Source organism: Rhincodon typus, chromosome 24 (assembly GCF_021869965.1).
Source record: "Rhincodon typus isolate 14 chromosome 24, sRhiTyp1.1, whole genome shotgun sequence".
In the NCBI taxonomy this organism is placed as follows: domain Eukaryota; kingdom Metazoa; phylum Chordata; class Chondrichthyes; order Orectolobiformes; family Rhincodontidae; genus Rhincodon; species Rhincodon typus.
Genome location: NC_063355.1, coordinates 28985348 through 29008920, shown reverse-complemented (window position 1 = coordinate 29008920; position 23573 = coordinate 28985348).

The following is a 23573-nucleotide window of genomic DNA, read 5'->3' as shown; positions in this document are numbered from 1 at the left end:
TGCAGGAACAGCAACTCATATTCCGCTTGGGAACCCTGCAGCCCAATGGTATCAACGTGGACTTCACAAGCTTCAAAATCTCCCCTCCCCCGACTGCATCCCAAAACCAGCCCAGCTCGTCCCCGCCTCCCTAACCATTCCTCCCACCTCAAGCCCTACCCACTAACCTCATCCCGCCTCCTTGACCTGTCCGTCCTCCCTGGCCCGACCTATCCCCTCCCTAACTCCCCACCTACACTCACCTTTACTGGCTCCATCCCCGCCTCTGTGACCTGTCTGTCTCCTCTTCACCTATCTTCTCCTTTATCCATCTTCTATCCGCCTCCTCCTCTCTCCCTATTTATTTCAGAATCGCCTTCCCCTCCCCCATTTCTGAAGAATGGTCTAGACCCGAAACGTCAGCTTTCCTGCTCCTCTGATGCTGCTTGGCCTGCTGTGTTCATCCAGCTCTACACCGTGTTATCTCAGATTCTCCAGCATCGGCAGTTCCTACTATCTCTGCAACATATGTCTTCCTGGGCTAAACTGCAATCTAAGCAAAACCATTGATAATGAACAAAGTCTTGATAATGGCATTTATTAATTTTGATTATGAATATTGATTTGTTTCACAAAGGATATTCCACATTACATTGTAGCTGATATGGATCTGAAACGTAAACCAAAGATCTCTTTCATCAAGGAATAAAAAAGGAATTTAGTATCCTGAAAACAAGGCCAAACTCAGCAATTCAGGATTATAAACAAGATTTTCTGGTGGATTTGGTTGTAATTCCCTTTTAATACTGTTCATCCTGAACTCTTCCTTCCTCCCTATAATTCACCAGTGGAATATTGTTGGGCCTAAGCAATTAGAACTATGGGAAGATTTGTGGCAAAATTGGGCAAGGACTTAAGTGAGGCCTATCTTGAGACCAGGAGCAAATCACTGTTTCGTTTATGCTTTTGCTGAGTAAGTTTTTTCACTAGGCAGCAGCGAGTTGCGAGTTGCCAGTTGAGAGAGATTATAACTTGTTTAAAAGCCTTACTAATGCTGCAACTTGCCACACTAATATTCAGCTTCCTATCTTACCACACATGCTGAACAAGCTAGACATCAAAAATTCTCAACATGGAACTCCGAGTGGCTACTTGGAGATTTCAGCTACAGCCAGTCTCCATGTTGCTCAATGCCAAACGGCATCTCAGCACATTATCCACAGGCACTAGCCTCATGCACCCCTTACCCATGGACATTTACCCAACCCTCGTAATTATCATGGCATCTCTATGATCCAATTGTAAGTCAGTCAGGAAGCACTGATTTGCATTACAGGGTGCATCACAGCTATTATTGAAAGGCGGCAGTTGGAGGGTTTAACACACAGGCAGGAACTCAGGTCACGGGTTGGACTAGGCCGTATCTTGGGGCTGCTCATTTGCTCTCTTAGCATTTCCTCACTTAGTGCCGACCTGGATGCTTGCAGCATCTGTACCTTGCCGTGCCATTCCATGCCTGTAACGTGTTGGACCTTCAGCCTGAGCCAGTATTGTCATATTTTTATGGTCGTTCGTGAAGACATGACAGGTTACCCATCATGCATCTAGGTCAGGATCTGTCACAGCAGAGGGTGGATGAAGGGATGTCTTGTTGGCTGCCAGTCATATCCAGGAATTGCACATCATTCCTGGACCCCATCTGAAGTCTAGGATGAATACAATGTTTGGAGTTTGTGATTGTCAATGGCACGTTAGGCAATAAATTCTGGCCTAACCAGTGATGCTAACATCCTGAGAATAAATCAATAACCTTTATTTACTCTTTCACTTTATTTACTGCTTAACCATCAGGCCACACAGCTTACTTGTGTTTAGCATCATCCTATTTTAACACCCTAAGTCACCACTCCTCTATCACCACTGCCCATTGGACACCCACAGTTTGTCATTGTCCAGCAGGGAAACATTGCAAACAAGCAATCAGCCAAGAAAGGATGTGCTGGCATTGGAGAGGGTCCAGAGGAAGATTGCAAGAATGATCTTGGGGTTGAAGGGCTTGTTTTCTAAGGATCGGTTGAGGACGCTAGGTCTGTACTTGATGGAGTTTAGAAGAATGAGGGGGATCTGGATTGAAACTTATGGAATACTGAGAGGCCCGGAGAGAGTGGTCGTGGAGAAGATGTTTTTGACTAGCAGGAGAGACTAGGATGTGAGGGCATAGCCTCAAAGTGAGGGGATGACCATTTAGAACTGAGATGAGGAGGAATTTCTTCATCCAGGCTGGTGAATCTGTGGAACTTATTGCTGCAGAGGACTGCGGAGGCCAAGACATTGACTGTATCTAAGACAGAGATAGATAGATTCTTGATTAGTCAAGGGATCAAGGGTTATGGGGATCAGGCAGGAGAATGGGATGAAGAAACATATTAGCCTTGATTGATTCTGCTTTGCAATTCTATGGGAATGGGCCACCTATATCTTATTGTCTTATTGTCTAAGGGCATTGCGGATCTACCTAGCACATGGACTGCAGCAGTTCAAGGAGGCAGCTCACTACCACCATCTCAAGGGCAACTATGGCTAGACCAGCTAGCAATACCCACATCCTTTGAGTGACCAAAAGAAAGATTGAAACAACAGGCCAAAACCCTGAGGTAAATTTGACATGACCCCTGGTGGAAGAAGGGTTACTAGGTTAAGAAGACTTTTCTTGCTGCACACATTCTTCAACTCAGCATTTCAGTAAAAGATTCACATAGTTAAGGCTTTCATTTGGAGATCTGATCTCTCATTGGTGCACCCAACCACATCAGCAATTGCGCATGCTAGTCTGATATATCATGTTATAATGTTGCACTATTTTAAAGTTATACATTAATAACCGAGGATATAGGATTGTTCCTGTCACCCAATGGAGCCTAAATCATCAAATATGAACTCTCTAGGATAAGGATGCCTCCACCTTTGATTATTTCTGACCTATGTGTCACCCAAGCCTTGTTGAATCCTAAGTCCACTGAGAAAGCTACTCTTGTTGACTGTTGGATAAAACCTACCAGGTCGTCACACAACACAACCTGCTTTTCCTCATTCTCTATATAAACAACCTGAAGCTATCCATCACAATCGCCACACATACCTCTCTCTGCCAGGCATCTGTTATTCTTGCCAATTTTGTAAAATTGCTCTCCCGATAGGAAGCCTTTCCCAAAGGACTGTGTAATTGGTAAATTGTGTCATGTTCCTTGCAATTCTTAGCCTATTAAGTTTAATGGGTGAAAACAAAATTGGAAAGTTTGCCTGCGGGTTCCTAATATACATTCTTTAGTGCAAAGTCTTTAGCAGAGTGAGTACTTCATTGGCTGCAGAATGCTCTGAGACACGCAGATGTTGTGAAAGGTGCTATACAAATGCGTGTTTTTATTTCCCAGATTTTCTCCTGGATGAATTTTCACATAAGGCATATCTATGTTGGTCCTTCACCTTAAAGTGTTGAATCGTACAGTTTTATTCCAATCTCTGGCTTACTCCTGTGGCTGTGTTATTCCACATACGTCATCTCAACCCCTTTTAACTAGAGTCCAGACTGTATCTAGTCATTACTATCAAAAACATTTCTCATAACCTTTCTTTTCTTTTTCTGCTTTGTAAGAACATAGAAACTCATGAAAGCCTTTCACGTAAAATAAATTCATTCAATGACATTATGGTTGATTTTAAATGTAGTTTCATATTCACACTGTTTTCCCATAGCCTTAATACCTTAAGATGGCAACATTTTGATCTCTCTTACATTTAAAATTTACGGTTTGTCTAGCGCGAATTGCCATTTACAGAAGAGGGCTTCAAATCTCAAACACGTTATGTGTGCAGAATGTTTTCCTCATTTAATTCCTGAAATGTCTGCCTCAAATTTTTAGCCTTTCCCCCCCTATCTTAGCCCTTGACTGCCTATTTAATGGAAATGGTTTCTGTCTGTATACCCCCTGCTTAATATCTTAAAAACTCAGATCAAATCACCCCATAATGTTCCAAATTCCAGGGACTGTTTGTATAATTTCCCCACGTAAATTTGTTCTGTTGGAGTTCGTTGTGTGTGACTTTCTTCGAGCTTGAAGTAGTTTAGCACACATGAGGATTGCCACCTCTCTGGTCCAACTAGAAGAATCTTGTTGAGTAAATAATATGACATTTATTGCATATTGTAACCATTTACAGGTTGCACAAATATGACCTACGTTACTGCAGTGACCATTGGGAGCACACCAGCTTCAGATTGGTCTCCTACAAGTTCCTTCTTTACTCTGATCAAGTCCTCATTACATCATCACTTGATGCATCCAATCAAATACTAATCATTTCAGGCACTTACACTGCAGTTCACATCCCCTCGAGTCTTCATTTCTCTCATGGTATTATTTATACACATTTATTTATATATATGCATTTAGCACTGCTCCATTTCCTCCTAAGGATTTGACTTTCCAAATTTAGATGATTTGTAGGATTCACAATTCCCACACACCCCACCCCCACCCCCACCCCGAAATGTGTTTTCTTCAGATTGAACGAATGATATTTTGTTGAGTGGAAGTAGACAGTCTTTTCAACAGTCTTAGGACTATAGTTCTTTCCTCTGCTGTAGAGTCTTTAATCTCTTCTATTTCTTTCACTTTGGTATTATACATCTATTTATTACTGTCAGTGTAGTCCCTGCTACAGCAGGTGATTCTTTTTTCACTTTCGATCTTTTGACATTGTTCTTCTTCACTTTTTTCACATTTATGGTTTCTTTAATGGTATTGTATGCACCACGTTAAATTTGTGTTGATGGAATTTGATCCTCATTCTGCTTGTAGCTCCATACTGAAGTAGGTGGGGTTATTACTTCAACTTCTTAAATACTTGAGGCATCTTCCTTTCTTCTCAGCAATTGAATTATTGGAGAAAGTAGTTTGTTCACATTCTCAATTGTATTACTTGGATATCCATTCTGGCTTAATGGGATATTCCTGTACTGTTGTTATTCTTCAACGGAAGGTGGGGAGGTTGGGCACTTTTCTTGACCTTGTTCCTTCTGATCGTTTCAGCCTCCAATGGCGGATTTGAATTTGGAGGAGATAGTTGTTCTCTGTTGTGTGTGCAATCTGACTCAGTTTTTTTTTGCAAATGTTTCCATTGTCTGTCACTATAAATTCTCTCAAGCAGACAGTTTAGTTGTTCACTTTTCCTTGCACTTCTTCATGAACTTTGCGCCATTTGGAATATGAACTGTCTTTAACTTTGATGGCAGAGGACAACATTTCAGCCAAACCACTATACACATCTTTCCATCGCATTGACAGTATGAAAGAATTGTTTTTTTTCCAGAAAACTAGCCTTGGGAGATTCTGCTTTTAGAATCGCTTCCACTATGAGGTTACAGAGCTGGCAAATTTTCCATTGGCTTCTCATTTATCTTTTGTGTGAATTTAAGGCCATGACACACCCTTCTACTCAACAGTGAACATTCTTGGTTGTGAAGTATATACAAGGTTCTTCTAGAATTTTGAGTCCTATATGGTGGACAGTAGCTTGTAGTATATCTATAATGTTAAAGACAGTGCCCTGGGTCAGGTATTTGTTGGCTGTAAACAGTGTTTGGTCAATCAATGCTTGCGATAATATTGTGACACTTGCTCCATTATTGAATTCACACCTCTCCACCAGCTTGTAGAGATCATTAATGATTGGTTTTGACTTACACAACCCTTGATCTCTGGTTGCCTCACCAGTATAAATTTGACTTGGGCCCAGTACCACACACCACTGCTTCATGATGTAGTCTGTACAACTGACATGAAGCTTCAGATTTCTTCTTTACCTGCAAGTCTTCTGTCAGCTCTGGAAAGCCCTCTGTGTTGTTTTCTGAAGTATTCCTCAGTGCTGAGGATTGTGGGTGGCACTGTTGTCAATCATCAGCAATATCTCTTTGTCTTATAATCTGCTGGATCACCAGTGTGCATTTTCCCTTTTGTTCCTGAAAGCCTGAAGTCAAATTTCTCTTATATGACATAATTTAGAAATATTGCTGATTACCGCTGTTCATGAAAATATCTAGACAGGAACCCACTATCGTTACCTCAATGCTGCTCACCATACCATTATTCCTCATTTTGTGTGTGGTTTCTTTCAAGCCTGAAGTTGTAAGGCATAGTTAAAGATAGCCATTTTACTGATTTAAATGGAGGAGTCTTGATGAGTAAACAAATGAAATTTATTACATCCCTGCAACCAATCTTTGGCTACACCCCAATGACCTGCTTAATTACACAGACAGTTTAAAACACACTGGCTTAAGTCAATCTCCTACAATCTAACTAGGGCTTCATCGAAGGTGAAATATACATTCTAACTCCTTGCATTATTTTTCCATGTGGCTTTCGGTGAACCTGGTCAAGAATGGGCAAATGCGGGCTCTGCATCCTCAGACTGTTCAGGATCCGGAAGTTTGCGGAGATTGGCTGGGGGGTGGTTGGATTGATTGCACTGGAGGTGGGCATTCTAGGGATGGTGTTGGATTATACATTAAGAAAGGAACGTGCAAATCAAATTCACTTACACCTTATCTTAACAGGTTAAGGATTACTGGAACAAATAAAGCCCACTGAAGGTCAATTAACAGGGAATGTGAGAGAAAGTCTATCTGCCAGGCTATGCAGCTGCCTATCACAGTTTTAAAAATCCTGCTAATTATGAATATGGTCAAGAAGAAGTAGGTCTGTATGTGACAATCTAGCGTTGTACAGGCATATTACATTCTAATCGCTGCATTGTGATGTTGTAACTACTTAGTGACTGCCAAAAGACAGAGTTCACAGCACACACACACAACAACTAAACAGAAAAAAAAAAGTAGCTTGTATGTACATAGAAAGATGTCCCAAAGTGCTTTACAGCTAATAAGGCACCTTCTGAAATGTAGTCACTATTGTAATATAGGAATTCAAACAAACAATTTGTACATTGCAAGCTCCTACAAGCCACAATGTGATAACAACCAGATGATCTCTCAGTTTAGTAATATTGGTTGAAGGAAAAATATTTGCTGGGGAGGCCTGCCTGCTCTCCATCCAATTGCACCATAACATAATTTATTTCTACCAGTGAGAGAGAGAGGGTCTTGGGTTAACATTTCATCTTACACAGATCACCTCCGTCTGCACAGGACTCCCTTAGTACTGAAGCATCAGCCTAGATTATATGCTTATGCCATTCTGTGAGTATAACATTCTGAGGGGTGTTTTGCTGGGTAGATACTGAGGGGATGGTTCCTCTCGGGGGGAATATCTAGACCTGGGAATCAAAGCTTCAAATCAAATTGTCTCTCACTTAAGATGGAGATGTGGAGGAATCTTTTCTCTCAGACGGTCATTCGTGTTTGGAAATCTCTTCCACAGCAAGCAGTTGAGGCTGGATCATTGAATACATGCAAGTCTGTGTTTGATAGATTTTTGATTGACAAGAGAGTGGAGGGTAATGGGTAGCAGGAGGGAAAGTATTTGTGGTCATAATCAGACCAGCCATGATTTTAATGAATGGTGCAGAATAGGTTTGAGGAGCAGAATGATCATAGAATCCCTACAGTGTGGAAACAGACCCTTCGGCCCAACAAGTCCACACCCGACCCTCAGAGCATTCCACCCAGAACCATCCCCCTATAACCCACCTAATCTACACCTCCTTGAACACTATGGGCAATTTAGCATGGCCAATCCACCTAGCCTGCACATCTTTGGACTGAGGGTGGAAACTGGAGCACCTGGAGGAAACCCACGCAGACATGGGGAGAATGTGCAAACTCCACACAGACAATCACCCGAGGCTGGAATTGAACCCAGGTCCCTGGTGCTGTGAGGCAGCAGTGCTAACCACTGAGTCACTGTGCTGCCCAATGACCTGCTCTTATTTCTTATAAACTTACGTTTGAACCCTGAAGCCTATTTCACAGAGGCCAGAGTGCCACATCTGAGCTACCCCTGACACTGTTTTAATGAATTAAGGTAAATGCCACATTTTAACAGCAAGACAGGGAGATTTCCCTTGCTTTGTCTTGGTATCAAGTCAGAAAAGGCAAGAGATTATTGCGGACTGATTCTGCAAACCAGTTTATACTTACAACCATTCAATGATTCTACTGCAAACAAAATTATCCACCACACCGCTTCCTAAAATCAGAGCAAAGCATCTATCTGTGGCTATGTCTCTATCTGCACAAGTGTAATATGTAATGTATCTGCATTGCTGCCAATATCTCTCTAATCTAGCTCCATCTATTTCACAGCTCAATTGTACATGCAAAGTCACTAAGGGGTGAACTTGTCTGTTGCAATGGCCAATTATCTAGAAGCAAATAAAGGACATTGAGGGACTAGTAAATATGCCTGTGACACTTACAGTTGGATCTACAACAGATTATCACAGATTGCCATTTCCTGCTGTTTTTTTTAGACCAGCCTGAAGTGGTCATACTGAAAGAAAGCTTCAGTTTCATGCAAATATTACTGTGCATTTAACTGAAGTTTGCAGTGCACAGGACAGCAGTGGTGGATCTCTTTAATGAAAGAAAATTCCAGGAAGGCTGAAGGTTAAAAAGGTCCATAAATTATGAGTCACTTCAGGAAAAAAAATCAGTCTTATAATTTGCTTTTGTTGCTGGCCTGTTGTTAATTTTTGTTGGTGTTCTTATGAAAGCAAAACCTGATTTTTTTGTAATTTATTTAGAATTGTGTTGTTCTTCCTCTTTACAGGAGCTAATGCAGAATTCATGTCGAATCCATTGTTGTGAATTGCTTTCTAATTTGCTGAATAGTCAATTGCAATCGAAATATTTCCAAGATGGCAGTAGAACTACCAGAACTGAAGAAACAAGGGTCATGAAGAAGGTAAGAATGTTTACAATATAAACTTTCACAGGAACATAATGAGTGACAAGACATCTAAGTAAGAGCCCCTTGGCAATCAGTTAATTAAGTTAAAATGCATGACAGTGTTGATTTTGAAGCACTACAAATACACTATTTCATGGTTGAAGTGTTACACGATGAAAGAAGGCATTCCAAAGAGATAACAGGATCAGAGCAGATTGTCCGTATGTAATACTGTTAAAAAAAACACTTCTGCAGTCCCTGGCATATTGATCTGATGCTGAGCACGGGGAGCTGGCCCCAAGGGCTTGCTGGTCAGCATGGAGTCAGTTCAACATCCGAGCCATTTGGAGCATGTCTGCTTGAAGCCAACCAGCACCAGATAGCTTCCTGATCAAATTCAGAGTCAGGCAGAACTGTCTTCTCTCCCGTATTTTGTTTGTGTGCCATTATCGAGCCTATCAAAATGGGTCAGGTGTAAGAGGAGTGTCGATTCCAGGCAGTGGAGGGACCCATGTTAAGCATTCCTTGTGCATGGACAACATTGCCATCTTCTGCGTGGACCAGCTGTCAGTGCGCAGACTCAGTACTTGTGACCAGATCAAACTTGTCTCTGCAGCCAATGGAAATCATGGCAGAATGAGTGAATGATCTTAGGGAGCTGAGTCGATCAATCTTTTCTTTCATTTGCTGTCAGATCAAACTACCTGAATGTGCAGAGGATATTATTGAGAGAGGCTGAAAAGTGGAAAGATTGTATCACCCTGGTGAAACTGAAATTGGATGTGTCACTGATGCTCTCTCTCTATTGCAGATTAGAACCTGGTTATAAGATGTGAGATGTTGCTGTACATGATACAGGTCTGCCTCATAACCAGCTCCTGTGCCATAGCTGGCCACCTAAGGTCAGCATTCCCTGGAAATGGAATATGTCCACACGGACGCAATAAATAAATTTCTAGTCAAAGAGGAACAAAACGTACCCAAAGTCACCCTCACCCAATTTTATACACTGCTGCATCAAGTTGTGTGTAAATCCCCCACTCCCCTCCAAAAAGTAAGCACCAAATGTTGCTGCATATTCAGGCTCTATCTGTTTCCTATGCTGTATCTCTGTCTCTATCTCTGTATCTCTGAGTTTGACCATACATTGCTGCAGAGCACCCCATCTGGGTTGTGCCTTACCACCTATCCCACATGTAACAGCCTGTACAAGGAAACACCTTTGTCAAAAGTCCATCAACAGTCCTGCAGGTAAAAAATAAATGACTATCAGACACCTTAGATAACAAAGTGTAGAGCTGGATGAACACAGCAGGCCAGACAGCATCAGAGGAGTAGGAAAGCTAACGTTTCGGGTCTAGACCCTTCATTTTCTGAAGAAGGGTCCAGACCTGAAACGTCAGCTTTCCTGCTTCTCTGATGCTGGCTGGCCTGCTGTGTTCATCCTGCTCCACACTTGTTATCTCAGACTCCAGCATCAGCAGTTCCTACACTATCAGACACCTTGCTCTCAGTTATGGCACAATGCCGTAACTTTCAAATGAGCACCAACATATAAAAGTGAAGTATTTTGTTGAGATTCCTCCCTGTGAAACAGCTGTGTGACACAAGACTTTGTGCTCTCTGGGCTGCTCCTAGAGATGCAGACCAAGATAAACTTTAATTTCTGTTCAATGACCGTCAACTTAGTAAAGATGTTGTTTGGTCTGCTTGAAGTCTATTGATTTTTCCAGTGCAAAAGGGTGTTGCTGAGCAAGTGTTACTGTCAGACCTGTTTCAGGGTCCAGGACTTAATGCTGAGGGACATACTGAAACTTGGGGAAACTGTCACAAATGTGCAGTGGGGAAAGGTCTTGGGCCTTCCCACATACTGCACTGCTGCACCAATGGTCTGGAACCTGTACATAAACTCTGCGACATATGCACCAGAGAATGTTTAACATGAAATGTAAGTGCTCATTATGAATATAATCTGTAACGGCAAATGTTGCGGGACACCTTATGTTCTGTGTTAATAGAAACTGATGGTTATTGAACTTGTCATATTTGAATGGTTATGTAATGTACCTTTATAAGTTTTTAGAATAAAGTATACTTGTGGAGTGAAAGAAATCTGCACCATAAAGCAACCATCACCAGTGGCAAAGCAATTCAACCTCTCCTTTCAATGTTTTGGTCATGCCTCATCAAAACCAGCACAGAGATTATTTGCTAAATGAACTAAATGATCAAACATGGAACTGATACACAGATTTTCACGACAGCATTATCTTTCCTTTTCTCACTGAATATTAATAGAAGGATGATATGGCTGCTCAGCAATACAACATTACTGTGTTTACCACATTGGAGAGGTTGTGGCTGACAGCTGGAGGAAGCCTGCACTCTGTCTAACCTGTTAGTAAGTGACTGCGGACCACACAGGCAGGTTTTGTTATGATCATTTTTGTAACAGGCTTTGAAAATGCATTTGTGTCAAATGTGCTGGGTAATGTGCACTCTGAATGCATGGTTATCAAGATTTTAGGTGGGCTTGGTGGGTGCTGGCGCCAGCAACAACAGACGAGCTGAAGTAAGCTGCTTTGGTAGAGGTGCTACCTTTTGGATGAGAGTTAAACCAAGGCTTGGTCTACTCTCCTGGGTGGACTGCAGCAATTTACTATTTCAAAAGTGAGTAGGGGAATTTTTTTCCTAATGTCTTGGCCAATATTTATCCCTCAACCAACAGCAATGAAACTGACTAGCTAGTTGTTATCCTATTGCTATTTGTGGGATCTTGCTGTACTCAAATTGGCTGCTTCATTTCTGACATTACTACAATGACTACCCTTCTCCTGAAAGACAGTGATAGTGCAAGTTCTTTCTTTCTTAATTTCTTAGCCTAGCTGACATTACATCTGTTCAAAGTGCTGCAGGTACTACACACACAAGTTATTCTGACCACTACCTCCTGTCAAGAATTGATACACTGCTGCCCTCTATGGATAATACCCCAGAGTATCAAACAGTTCAACTCTCTTTGCATGAACTTAGAGAGAAACACCTCCACGTGAAGCTATTGTTTAGCTGCTGTACTGCTCTATCACCTGCCCACAGCCACATATTTCTGCCATAATTTCCTTTTGGTTTTGTCAACCTATTTTTGCTTCCTACAGCGTTGGAAAACAGTGAAATATATGTTAAGCATATTTAGTTGTTTGGTCATACAGTATTTGAGTATTGTTGAAGTAAAACACATTCTGTCAAGGCTTTTTATCTTGCACTCATCAGGACAATTCACAAGAATACAAATAAAGTAAAAAAAAAAGTTACATTGTACGAGAGGAGAGTGCTAATTTGACCGTTAACTGCCAGGCTTGAGGAAATTTTAAACGATATAGGTTGACTCTGGTCAAGGCATTGTCCTGAGAAATGGATCAGCAAATGGCTGTGAACCTTATGTTGAGTTGAAACATGCAGAGTGTATACAGGATGTTTTTGTCTGTGAAGAACAGAGCCCAGTTTCTTGACACTTGTAATATAAGAAAGAAAACCATACTGTGAGCCAGCAAGCCTAAATTGGTTGTGAGTGTAAATCTTCTCACCTCATGGATTATTCAGAAAATGTTGTGCAACAATGGAATATTATTGGACACTGTGTTATTACATGGAGTCAGTACCCTTCCTGTTGTGAACTGGCAAACAGATATATTGTTTGATGTAATCCACCAGTCTTTGGGATGTATAGCATATGTACTCAATATTTGGCATCACACCAACAGTAAAATTCATTCACCATTTTATTCATTTGCATGATAGCTAGAATGTCTTTTGCGATTGACAACAGCACCCTGATAGTGGCAAACACTACTCATGTTGCTATTACATTTTAACCGTGTAAAAGTTAGCTTCATCTGTTGCTCAAACATATGGATACTTTACCTTTTCCAGGGTAATCTAAGGTAGACTGGGCATTTTTCAGGATGAACAATGATGCACTGGGTGTATTTGTGAGTTTGTTCATTGTACAACAAGACATGGTCTGCTCTGGGTAGACACAATCCTGTCTTTGAGCTTTCTTTCAGTGCCATTAACTGGTTATTCTTCTTGACTAAACATCTGCTAATCAGCCGACTAACCAATCAGCATTCTCCTGTCATACAGTGTAAGTGATGATTTCCCCTTAAATCAGTATTCTTGTAATTTATTCTGATGAATGTAAGATGAAAATCTTCAACAAAATGTGTTTGGTACCTTTGTGCTGTTGTCAACTTTCATTTAGCTGTGTATATATATAAATGGTTGCATAGCAGATAAGTTTTAAGTGCTGCTGATTCATGCAGTCTCTTGCTTCCATCCACTCTCAAGTGAGTTCCCAGTGTCAGCTTCAACTTGGTCTAGGAGCTCACTATCAATAATTAGAGTCAACTCCAGAATTTCTCAGGAATTCACCATAGTCGGAGAACATTCAGGGTGTTGGTGTAGCGGTTATTTTACACGTGTGAACTAATATTCTGAAAAAAATTTGATTAAAAACCCATTGCTATAAGGGGGCTTGGCAGGTGCAGTTAAAGGAACTTTGGTAAGTTGTTGCTGTGCATCATGTGCATAGTACACAGTGTGTGTCTGTGGTAGAGAGAATCATTGTTTAAGCTGTTGGATGGAGTTCCGATAAGGCGAGTTGCCTTGTCCTGGCTGCAATTGAGTTTATTGAATGCTGTTGAAGCAGCATTCATCTAGGCAAGTGGAGAATATTCCAGTATTCTCTTGACTTGTGCATTGTTGAGGGCCAGGCTTGGGGAGTCACTGGCTGCAAACTCCCCAAGCTCTGCATTGCTCTTGTAGTCATGACATTTAATTAGCTGATCCATTTCAGTTTCTATTCAATGACATCCCTAGCATGTTGATAGTGGGAAATCTACTGATCCCATTGAAAGTCAAGAGGAGGTGATTGGTTTCTCCTTTACAGTCATTGTCATAGATTCATTAGAGGTCCACAGCACAGATGAAGGCTTTTTGCCCCATTGAGTCTGCACCAGTCAAAAACAAGCACTTCACTATTATCAAACTCTTGTTCAAGGTGGTCATTGCCTGGCATGTGCGTGGTGAAAATCTTACTTGCACATAACAGCTCAAGTCTGAAATGTCTTGGGCATGCAAATTCAAATTGTGTCAGTATTTGCAGAATTGCAAATAATACTGCACACTGTGCAATCACTTTTGACCTTGTGATGGAGAGAATGTTATTGATTAAACAGTTGAAGATCATTGGGTCTGTATTACTCTCAAAATCTCCTTCACGATTAACTGGGACTGTGATTATTGACCTCCAAAATCACAACCATTTTCCTGCTGAGTATGACTCCAACCAGGGTTTAAAAAAAGTCACAATTCCAATTGACTTCAATTATGTTGGGAATCCTTGATGCCACACCCAATCAAATGCTGCCTCGATGTTCCTTGAAGGAATCCAAATTGAGCATCAGTGAGCAGGTTATTGGTATAAATGTTTCCTTTTTTTTAGCACTGTTGATGATATCTTCCATCACATTGCTCACGATTAAGATTAGAATGGTGTGGTGTTAATCAGTTGGATTGGAATCATCCTGTTTGTTATCTTCAGATATATAGGCACTTTTTCACATAGTCAGGTAGTTACTAATATTTCAAAAGTGACAATGGAAGGATCTGCCATTAGTGGTTTCTGGGTCAGGATAATACTAAGCACCTTTTTTGTCTTTGCATGCATATTTCATTGGCTTCTGGTAGGAAAAATAGACTCCATGCTTTGATATGTTCAGAATGGCTTTTGTGTTCTGTATCAGTGCCTCCCTCTTAATTACATAAGTTCATTATCTATTATAAGTTCATCAAATTCTAGAATATTCCTGTCGTAAAATGTAGTTAGGATTATTCCAGCAAGCAACAGCAGTTAGAAATTAGAACCATTTTCTATCAGATGAAGAGAGAAAAGGTGGGTTTCATGGAATATGTTGATTAGCTGAGTAGATCTGTTGTTTATTAAAAGGAGTACCAATTAAAGATAATAAGGTTATGACTAATTCATGTTAGTAGGCAGTATCTATTACAAACATCTTAATTAGGCAGACAGCATATCACTATTTAATTAATATATGTCTTAAGCATAAATACTTTTATTTTATGTGTGTTGTGAGTGATTCCAGTATAGAGGTTTGCTTGCCTCAGGTGATAACATTCACATATGTATTCAGACAGTGTAGGTTCCACTTCATTGCTAGAGTGTCATCAGGTAGGGAGGTTAATACTTTAGTGCAAAGGGAATGCTGCATGTTGAAGATGGTGTCCTGTAGATGAAGCAAGGCTTTTTCAAGTTTGACCTGGGTGGTTCAGGGGCTTTATCCACTATCAATGCCATCTATTCCTCTAAATGTTGTTTGTATACAACATGGTGGCCACATGTTTTTAGTGCACAACAAGAGATTGAACTGCAGAGAATAGTTGTGGGTATTTCCATGAGGCATGTTATAAGGTACGCTGTTGTAGGATAACCAACCTCATACTTGCCTCATTTGGTATATAACCACCTCCTGAGAAGGGAATTACATCAAGAACTTCCTTGAGGGAGAGTTTTCACTGTTGTCTTCCAGAAGGGAGGACTTTTACTGGTATTAATTGTATAATCAACAGAACATTTAGTTTTATTTGGGTGATGGGCATTAACCAGTAACTCAACTGTGTTTATCTGGTTTGACTTCAAGTCTCATCTGTACTGGAGGTGTGTCATTACCTGTCTAAACTGTTGGTGAAAAATAATGATAAATAGAAGTAAGTGTATGTAACATAGTCTAAGGTAGAGTGATGAACACTAAATCCAATATACTACAAGGTATAGAAGCTGTCAAATGCCACACAGATGACATATTGATATGTTGGAAGATGGTTGAGGATGATGAACAGAGGGTCCATGCAGTTTTAAAATGCCTACAGTACAAAGAACTTGTTCTTATTGGACAATTTGAGATTTCCAAGGAATCTATTCAAATGGTACAAAGCTGCTAAAGAATTTCCCATTCTGAAGTTGGTTTATGACCTTCTAAAATTTCTAGGCATGGCAAACCAGTCGGTGAACTTTTGCTTCACTTGGCAACAATTGTAGAATCTGTCAAATTCTGCAGGCCTGGGAGAAGTTCTTCGTAAGGAACAACAAGATGGGTGACAGAGACCTGTATGTTATGCTGCTAGGTCTGGAGACCTTCTATGCCATTATATAAAATAAGTCTTCTCGCTCATAAGAGTATGTGAAAGCTTTTCAGACAATGCCTTCGGCCTGAAAGTACTCATAATGATGGACCGCCAACCATTTGTCTCCCAATTACATGAGCAAGAGTTGGAAAGGTTGCTTCCTCGGATCAAGGTTCAAAATCCACCTTAGGCTGGTTGCCAGGGAAAGCTGCAGATATCAGCAGGCACACTGTCTGGAGTGGTAGTCAACAGCCTTACAATGGCTGATGAGGAATTTGGTGAAATTGAATCATATACTCATGCCACAATGACAGAGTGGTCAGCAACTCAAAACAGGCTCTGTCAAATCTGACAGGAACAAAAGAGAGTCTGAGAAAGTGTTGTCAGTCATCAGTATTATGTTGAATGTTGGCCAGACCATAGTTCATGAAGACCTATTTTGCACATCAACGGCATTTCATCATTATAGACAGCTTTTTGGTCTTTAATGTAAGGCTGGCTTCCAGTTTTGCTGCAGTTCAACATCATAGATAACGGATACTAAGTACAAAGCCAGGGCTCAGGTGTCAGCGTGGTGGCCAGGGATCAATATAGGAGATTGAGGATCTTAAGACTGATTGTGAAAAGTGCACTGTTCACTGAACTAAGCAAAAGGAGGCACAGATATTCCCATTATTTTCCATACCAGACAAAGAGAGTGATCAGACTGACCACTTTTTGTGTATTGTGAACTAAAAGTTGGGGAAAAGAAATGGCTTTAAACCACAGAAACTATTTAGTTTTAAAAATAAGACTTAAATATAGATTTAGATGTTATTGGCATATGTATTCAAGTATAGCAATACAGTGAAAATTGTACAATGTTGCCGTTCCCGGTGCTGTCCTGGGGACAAATGTACCGAGGTACAAAATCTTAGGTACAGAAATAGAAAAATAAAGATTTAAATTTTAAAAAATCATTAATACAGTTCTTTTTAATATAAAGTAGTAAAATAAAGAAATAAAGTTAGAGGTTAAACATTATAGTCCTTTCTTAATCAATGGGCCGACAGTCACTCCACACTGGACGTTCCCCATGAGGGCTTGCTCTCTCATGCATGCCAGCCACTATGCTATAAAGTGGAATTGGGAAAAGCACACCAGTAGAAAATGTCCTAGTTTAAAAAAAACTGTTGTTAATCTTTCATCCAACTATGGATCATGGATAAATGGATCGTGGTCAAGATGGCATTGATCTTGCCCATTCCATGATTTCAATGCCACTTACCACCTGCAAACAATGAAAAAGACACCCACACACCACATAACAATTTATAGTCAGGAATTATAGCATGAAAGAATGCCATTTGCCCCACTGAATCCAAGACGAAATCAATGGTGCCTTGCATCACTTCAAATATTCAACATTATTTGTTGTATGCGCCTTCTTCCAACAGGAAAGGACAACACAAATCCACAATGGTGGCATTCTACATAATGGAATTGTGAAGCAATGGATCAGAGAAGCTTCTAATGAGATGGGCTGGAGGAGTTTCCTGGTAGCTGAACAAAAACAGCCCTTTCTGATTGTGGATTTAGTACAGTGAATCCTGTCTTTATTCTGAAGCATCAGAACTGACTGCAGTTTCAGGAGAATTACTGTTGCCCATTTAACTCGGCTTAGCTTGGCCCTGATTTCTTGACTGTACTTTTACAGATCTTTGGATGCAGATGGGTTGTACATGTAATTTTGTCACAATCAAAAAAAAAGCGTTGATTTTGCATTTTTGGTGAATCCACCATTTTTTAAATAAAATCTGTAAATTGCATTGGCAATGACAAAGCAGGTAAATCCAGTGCAAAACAAGTATTGAATTTTTACAGAGAATGATGAACTCAGTATTTTTTAAGAGATCATACATTTTCAATGGAAGAAAGCCATTAAGACATAATATTGAGGTATAAATACAATGCAGACTAGGATACAGGATCAGAGGGTCTCTGGAGAACCTTATCTTTTTAACTTATACCAGTTTTGTTGCTTAACAATGTCGGTAACTGCCTTCAGAATATCCATTATTCAAAATATAAGCTATTTGCATTTTGTCAATTAAATTCCAGCCTGTAACACACTCCTTTGTGGTTATTGTTCCATGTGTAAAGAATCCTTGATTTGATTGTCAGCTATCAAGTTCCCAACTTTCATTATTCCCTTCATAAACTATTGAAACCTTTGTTTAGGTTCTAATATCTTGTGTTTATTTATGTATTCTGAAATTATATATGTGTGTGTGTGTTATTCAAGGAGAGATGATGGCCTAATGGTATTATCTATAGACTGTTAATCCAGGGACCGAGGTAACATCTGGGGACCTGGATTCAAACCTGCCAAGGCAAATGATAGAATTTGAATTCCATTTTTAGAAAACCCTGGAATTAGAGTTTAATGATGATTATGAAACTGTTATTGATTGTCAGGAAAAACCCATCTGGTTCACTTTAACCCTTTAAGGAAGGAAATCACTATCTTTACCTGGTCTGGCCTACGTGTGACTCCAAACTTTTAAGGACAAGCAATAAATGCTAACCAAGCTAGTGATACCTGCATCCTGTGAATGAATAAAAATAAATCTGCATGTTTGTAAAATAAATTCCTTTATTCAATTCTACTTTTAAGTCAGTCTTCAATATTCCAATGAATTATTTTACTCTTATAAAGATCTGGGATGAGTTTTCTTTGTGAATAAGGAAGGTATAAATAAGTTGTTGTTTTAATGGATCTGTGTGTTCCTCAGCAGTCTGGAAAGCTTCCTGCAGCGATCGGCTTCAGTGATACGATAAGAGTCTGTATGATGCGTGAGGCTGTCATAATGAGGACTGATGGTGTGAAGATTGTGAAGTTTAATTACTGCAATGTGACTGTTGGATAATTAGTGCGCTGGTAAATGGAGCACACCCACATCCACATTAGGTTAGATGAAAGCTTTTAGGTTTGCTAGCTGTAAACGAGTGACCCCTGACCTCTCCTCACTGATCGTCAGATGGTTTAAAAGTGATCAGCTAATTAGCTGTTGCTTCTTTGTGTGAAAATGTTTTTGAGTGTACGTGGAGAAGAGCAAGTAACACTCAACCAGGCAGCGACAGTCCCATGGGAGCCGTTGTGAGCGTAAAAAAAACAGAATTCTCTTACTGAGTTTAGGAGATTATTAATACTAGATTAGTTAGAGAAATAGTTACTCTGTTGCGGGGGAGTGAAATATTTCCTTTAGTGATCTCTTGCTGTGCGACTGAATAAAGACCTATTTTTACAGGGCATTCTACAAAATCACTACAAATTCCAAAGACGGAAGTATGGATTTTTAACTCTTTGATGGAAAGCTGAATGAAGTCTCAGAGCTTTCAGTCTGGGAATTTCTGTGAAAGGCTCTGTGGATCCTGAACTGGAACACTGACCACCAACAACGTCTGTCACTCAGATATGAGTTTACATCATTATTTTTGACACACTACCTTCCATTCCTATGGAAAAACCGTGGTAGAGAGACAAAATCATCCCGATCATGATTAAACATAGAACATAGAACAGTACAGCCCTATACAGGCCCTTCAGCCCATGATGTTGTGCCGACCTATTATCCTACTCTAAGATCAAACTAACCTGCATACCCTTCATTTTACTATCATCCATGCGCCTATCCAAGAGTCGCTTAAATGTCCCTAATGTATCTGACTCTACTACCACTGCTGGCAGTGCATTCCACGCACCCACCAATCTCTGTGCAAAAGACCTACCTCTGACATCTCCTCTTTGCCTTCCTCCAGTCACCTTAAAATTATGCCCCCTCATGATAGTCATTTCCGCCCTGGGGAAAAAGTCTCTGGATACCCATTCTATCTATTCCTTTCATCATCTTGTACACCTCTATCAAGTCACCTGTCATCCTTCTTCGCTCCAATGAGAAAAGCCCTAGCTCCCTCCACCTTTCCTCATAAGACCTGCCCTCCAGCCCAGTGAGCATCCTGGTAAATCTCCTCTGCAACCTCTCTAAAGCTTCCATATCCTTCCGAAAATAAGGCGACCAGACTGAACACAATATTCCAAGTGTGGTCTAACCAGGATTTTATAGAGCTGCAGCAGAACCTCGTGGCTCTTAAACTCAATTTCTCTGCCAGTGAAAGCCAGCATACCGTATGCCTTCTTAACAACCCTATCAATTTGGGTGGCAACTTTGTGGGATCAATGGACGTGGACCCCAAGATCCCTCTGTTCCTCCACACTGCTGAGAATCCTGCCATTAACCCTGTATTCTGCATTCAAATTTGACCTTCCAAAATGAATCACTTCACACTTTTCTGGGTTGAATTCTATCTGCCACTTCTTTGCCCAGCTCTGCATCCTGTCAATGTCCCATTGCAACCTACAACAGCCCTCCACGCTGTCCACAACTCCACTAACCTTCGTGTCATCGGCAAACTTACTAACCCACCTTTCCACTTCCTCATCCCAGTCATTTATAAAGATCACAAAGAGCAGATGTCCCAGAACAGATCCCTGTGGAACACCACTGGTCACCGAGGTCCAGGCTGAATACTTTCCATCTACTACCACCCCCTGTCTTCTATTGGACAGCCAATTCTGCATCCAGACAGCCAAATTTCCCTGGATCCCATGCCTCCTTACTTTCTGAATGATTGTCTCTTGATTTTAGCTATTTTATTATATTGATATCAAACATGCTGTTTCTCTTTTGTCCTTTCCCACTATTTGCCATTCTTATCTGTACACACTGCAGAAATCTTTTAGACTACAAGTGTACCCTCTTCAATATTTTGTTCATCCATTTTATCCATCATCAATTGGTTCTCTCACCATTCTCTAGGTCCAAATTAGCTTAACTCAACTTGAGTTTCCAATCAAATTGAATCCTGCCAACAGTTTCTATGTCTACAGCCTCTGAAGCAATTAGTTTTGTCCTTCCTTTACCTCTTCAAATGTTACAATGCATTCCAGTTGCTCAATCCCTTTGGCACCATAACTCTTTTTTTCCCCTCCTTCCTTGAATAATACAGACCAGAATGAGGCTAATTAGCTGACTGTGATGGCCCGAGCTCTGTGATATGTGTGTCATATATATTTAAGTTTGGATTTTTGAATTTGAATCAGTGGCAAAGAGGTTTTGTTTTGTCCAGAGGAGTTTAATTGTGAACATGATTAACTTGTAAGTATTACTGCAACCATGGTGATTTATTTTAAAGCAGTGTGAGAGAGAGAGACTTTCTTTAAGATTCTTGTGAAGATTTGTAGCTCAGGTTGTGGATGAGGTAGTTTCTGGAGAGTGTTGGGTTTTTCTTTGTTCACTCATAAAATTGTAAACAGTTATACATTAGGTTTCAGTTCAGAAATAAAGTATTTTTGTTTCAGTTAGGCAGTTTTACAGGGTTCTTAACTGAAGCTGGATGTGTAAAGCAGTTGCTCCTGAGAAAGGGTGAAAATAATTTAGAATTTGTAAACATAGGTTACCTCAATGTCAGGGGTTTAGTTTAAAATTTTCAGACCAGAACTCCCTCAAGGAGTTTTTTTGAAGCTGAAAATGTTTAAACTTAGTTGTTTCAAGAAGAATTATTAGATTTTCAAGACTAGGTGTCAATTCCACAGTTAAGTGAAACTCTTGAGGGTCTTAGGTAAGGGAATTCTCTCAGGTATGAGTACTGTAAAGGACCGAGTTTGAAATTAATGGATTTATGATTTTATTAATGGTTTTGAAATCAATAAATAGTTTATTTTTTGCTTTATATGTAAACTTTGATATATTCTCTTTTATCTTCATTTGTTTAATGCAATAAACTTCAGTTCCATTGTTAAAACCAAATCTCCAACTTTGTGTCCTTATGTTTCACTGAGAGACTACTTCATTAAAGACCAAAGAAAAATGTGATCTTTCAAGCCTGATTTAAGTCTGACTTTTCCTGCCCTGTCTGTAACATTTCATTAAACTGCATTACTCCTTCCAACCATCAAACATCCAAGACAAGAAATAAACAGCAAGTACCTGGCCATCACACAAATATAAATTCCTTGAAATTTTTTTTGTTACATAGTGAAAATGGAATTACAATTCACAGAAACAATGTTCAATAGCTTATAAAACTATACGAAATGATAGTAGATGCCTTGTTTAAGAATGTGCAAGTTGTAAGTGATTTCATCAGTCGCGGGTCTTTTATTTTCTAGATATTACAGATGGATGTTAAGCTATGTATAACATGTACTTCCTGTAGGTATCACATTCAAAACCTGTAGAAAATTCTCCATCATACTTTATTGTTATAAACACATTGTGAACATTGCTAATGCTTATTTAATACATTTAAATTATGCAGAATTAGAGAGATCACGCAGCACAGAAACAAGACATTCAATTCAACTGTTCTATGGCTGTTTATTCTGTATGATTCTCCTGACAACCACTCCAGCTAACCCTATCAGTTTGCTCTTCTTTTCATGTTTGGCTCACGTGTTTAATGGGACTGGTAATGGCACTGTAAATGGTGGAACACTGTTTCTCTGATGTTGTGTTCACCATCATTGAAACAAGCCTAGTTTGTGCAATAACACGAGGTCAGCTCATTGACACTATCGGTACATTCTTGGACTACAGCATGTCATGGCTGGGACTTTGGAAGGCCTGAGGTCAGCATTGAAGAAACAGCAGCTGTTGCTTTTTCTAAATGTTGTTCTGTCAAATAAGAAGGCAGAAAATGGTTGCTGTATTCTATTCAGCATGGCACAGGGGTAAATCTGACATGACTCCAGTCTGAACATAATGCTACCAGACTGTAAGGGCTATTCTCAATCCAGTTATATTGGTATTAAGTGAAGATTGTTAATGAAAAACAAGTCTTTATAATCCAGCTTGTCTGGTTTTAAATCCGACGTCAATGGGGGATTGACTTTTATTGACTTGGTCATTGGCGCCTGTCTCGAACTTTGCCAGGTGTTGACAAAGACATATCATCACAGCTGCCTATGGAATCCTACATGTCACCTGGGTGGACTGCTGTAGGAACTCAAGTATTGTCCAGGAAACAGGGGTTCTGATCACAGAGGCAACCAGTCTCGCACTGTGACTGCATTGGACAGACATCAATGTATCCAACACTCTCCCTCCAAAGTTCATCATCTACACCCAAGTTACAACTGGTCAAGTTTACAACACCGGGTAGCCAGCTGAAATAGTTTAACAGTACTCTGAAAGACTATGTGTAGAATATTAGCTTTTGACCTTAACAGCTGGGAAACAGAGTGCACTGGCCTATTTACAGTGGTAAACCCTACCTCACCATGGTGTTAAAATTGAATCAGAGATAGTAGGAACTGCAGATGCTGGAGAATCCGAGACAACAAGGTGCAGGGCTGGATGAACACAGCAGGCCAAGCAGCATCATAGGAGCAGAGAGGCTGACGTTTCGGGCCCAGACCCTTCATCTGATGAAGGGTCTAGG